General features: G+C 47.0%; 8 non-coding genes and 1 pseudogene across 8 annotated transcripts in view; all 9 read right to left on the bottom strand.

Moving 5' to 3' along the window:
- LOC146278752 (5S ribosomal RNA) overlaps positions 1-85 on the bottom strand; it is a 119-nt gene extending 34 nt beyond the window's left edge. The window contains exon 1 of the ribosomal RNA XR_014762908.1: positions 1-85. This exon is cut by the window's left edge and continues 34 nt beyond it. This is a non-coding gene — a ribosomal RNA (5S ribosomal RNA).
- A 172-nt stretch (positions 86-257) lies between these two features.
- Positions 258-376, bottom strand: LOC146278753 (5S ribosomal RNA). Its single transcript, XR_014764413.1, has one exon. It is a non-coding gene; the product is annotated as a 5S ribosomal RNA (ribosomal RNA).
- A 182-nt stretch (positions 377-558) lies between these two features.
- On the bottom strand, positions 559-677 carry LOC146278754 (5S ribosomal RNA). Its single transcript, XR_014763758.1, has one exon. It is a non-coding gene; the product is annotated as a 5S ribosomal RNA (ribosomal RNA).
- Positions 678-843: 166 nt separating this feature from the next.
- Positions 844-952, bottom strand: LOC146278755 (5S ribosomal RNA; annotated as a pseudogene).
- Positions 953-1,122: 170 nt separating this feature from the next.
- On the bottom strand, positions 1,123-1,241 carry LOC146278756 (5S ribosomal RNA). Its single transcript, XR_014762909.1, has one exon. It is a non-coding gene; the product is annotated as a 5S ribosomal RNA (ribosomal RNA).
- Positions 1,242-1,427: 186 nt separating this feature from the next.
- On the bottom strand, positions 1,428-1,546 carry LOC146278757 (5S ribosomal RNA). Its single transcript, XR_014764733.1, has one exon. It is a non-coding gene; the product is annotated as a 5S ribosomal RNA (ribosomal RNA).
- Positions 1,547-1,712: 166 nt separating this feature from the next.
- LOC146278758 (5S ribosomal RNA) lies at positions 1,713-1,831 on the bottom strand. Its single transcript, XR_014764417.1, has one exon. It is a non-coding gene; the product is annotated as a 5S ribosomal RNA (ribosomal RNA).
- A 174-nt stretch (positions 1,832-2,005) lies between these two features.
- LOC146278759 (5S ribosomal RNA) lies at positions 2,006-2,124 on the bottom strand. Its single transcript, XR_014762910.1, has one exon. It is a non-coding gene; the product is annotated as a 5S ribosomal RNA (ribosomal RNA).
- A 174-nt stretch (positions 2,125-2,298) lies between these two features.
- LOC146278760 (5S ribosomal RNA) lies at positions 2,299-2,417 on the bottom strand. The gene has a single exon (XR_014762911.1). It is a non-coding gene; the product is annotated as a 5S ribosomal RNA (ribosomal RNA).
- Positions 2,418-2,500: the final 83 nt, after the last annotated feature.

The raw sequence follows: 2,500 nt of genomic DNA on the forward strand, positions 1-2,500 counted from the left end.
CATCCAAGTACTAACCAGGCCCGACCCTGCTTAGCTTCCGAGATCAGACGAGATCGGGCGTTGCCAGGCTGGTATGGCCGTACGAAATAAGTTGACAACCATAGGCTACTTATCCATATACAGATTTGGCAATTGACAATGCAAGGTGGTCTCTCTCTCTCTCTCTCGTGTCAAAATGAAAACAGCTTCCAGCCCCTTTCATGAAGGACTACTTGTGCATATTGCAAGATTTCAGTTTCTAAGTGAATGAGCAAAAGAGCATACAGCACCTGGTATTCCCAAGCGGTCTCCCATCCAAGTACTAACCAGGCCCGACCCTGCTTAGCTTCCGAGATCAGACGAGATCGGGCGTTGCCAGGCTGGTATGGCCGTACGAAATAAGTTGACAACCATAGGCTACTTATCCATATACAGATTTAGCAATTGACAATGCAAGGTGGTCTCTCTCTCTCTCTCTCTCTCTCTCTCGTGTCAAAATGAAAACAGCTTCCAGCCCCTTTCATGAAGGACTACTTGTGCATATTGCAAGATTTCAGTTTCTAAGTGAATGAGCAAAAGAGCATACAGCACCTGGTATTCCCAGGCGGTCTCCCATCCAAGTACTAACCTGGCCCGACCCTGCTTAGCTTCCGAGATCAGACGAGATCGGGCGTTGCCAGGCTGGTATGGCCGTACGAAATAAGTTGACAACCATAGGCTACTTATCCATATACAGATTTAGCAATTGACAATGCAAGGTAGTCTCTCTCTCTCGTGTCAAAATGAAAACAGCTTCCAGCCCCTTTCATGAAGGACTACTTGTGCATATTGCAAGATGTCAGTTTCTAAGTGAATGAGCAAAAGAGCATACAGCACCTGGTATTCCCAGGCGGTCTCCCATCCAAGTACTAACCAGGCCCGACCCTGCTTAGCTTCCGAGATCAGGCGTTGCCAGGCTGGTATGGCCTTACGAAATAAGTTGACAACCATAGGCTACTTATCCATATACAGATTTAACAATTGACAATGCAAGGTGGTCTCTTTCTCTCTCTCGTGTCAAAATGAAAACAGCTTCCAGCCCCTTTCATGAAGGACTACTTGTGCATATTGCAAGATTTCAGTTTCTAAGTGAATGAGCAAAAGAGCATACAGCACCTGGTATTCCCAGGCGGTCTCCCATCCAAGTACTAACCAGGCCCGACCCTGCTTAGCTTCCGAGATCAGACGAGATCGGGCGTTGCCAGGCTGGTATGGCCGTACGAAATAAGTTGACAACCATAGGCTACTTATCCATATATAGATTTAGCAATTGACAATGCAAGGTAGTCTCTCTCTCTCTCTCTCTCTCTCTCTCTCTCGTGTCAAAATGAAAACAGCTTCCAGCCCCTTTCATGTAGGACTACTTGTGCATATTGCAAGATGTCAGTTTCTAAGTGAATGAGCAAAAGAGCACACAGCACCTGGTATTCCCAGGCGGTCTCCCATCCAAGTACTAACCAGGCCCGACCCTGCTTAGCTTCCGAGATCAGACGAGATCGGGCGTTGCCAGGCTGGTATGGCCGTACGAAATAAGTTGACAACCATAGGCTACTTATCCATATACAGATTTAGCAATTGACAATGCAAGGTGGTCTCTCTCTCTCTCTCTCTCGTGTCAAAATGAAAACAGCTTCCAGCCCCTTTCATGAAGGACTACTTGTGCATATTGCAAGATTTCAGTTTCTAAGTGAATGAGCAAACAGCACCTGGTATTCCCAGGCGGTCTCCCATCCAAGTACTAACCAGGCCCGACCCTGCTTAGCTTCCGAGATCAGACGAGATCGGGCGTTGCCAGGATGGTATGGCCGTACGAAATAAGTTGACAACCATAGGCTACTTATCCATATACAGATTTAGCAATTGACAATGCAAGGTAGTCTCTCTCTCTCTCTCTCTCGTGTCAAAATGAAAACAGCTTCCAGCCCCTTTCATGAAGGACTACTTGTGCATATTGCAAGATTTCAGTTTCTAAGTGAATGAGCAAAAGAGCATACAGCACCTGGTATTCCCAGGCGGTCTCCCATCCAAGTACTAACCAGGCCCGACCCTGCTTAGCTTCCGAGATCAGACGAGATCGGGCGTTGCCAGGCTGGTATGGCCGTACGAAATAAGTTGACAACCATAGGCTACTTATCCATATACAGATTTAGCAATTGACAATGCAAGGTAGTCTCTCTCTCTCTCTCTCTCGTGTCAAAATGAAAACAGCTTCCAGCCCCTTTCATGTAGGACTACTTGTGCATATTGCAAGATGTCAGTTTCTAAGTGAATGAGCAAAAGAGCATACAGCACCTGGTATTCCCAGGCGGTCTCCCATCCAAGTACTAACCAGGCCCGACCCTGCTTAGCTTCCGAGATCAGACGAGATCGGGCGTTGCCAGGCTGGTATGGCCGTACGAAATAAGTTGACAACCATAGGCTACTTATCCATATACAGATTTAGCAATTGACAATGCAAGGTGGTCTCTCTCTCTCTCTCTCG

Source organism: Hypomesus nipponensis, chromosome 7 (assembly GCF_054491055.1).
Source record: "Hypomesus nipponensis isolate SF chromosome 7, ASM5449105v1, whole genome shotgun sequence".
Lineage (NCBI taxonomy): Eukaryota > Metazoa > Chordata > Actinopteri > Osmeriformes > Osmeridae > Hypomesus > Hypomesus nipponensis.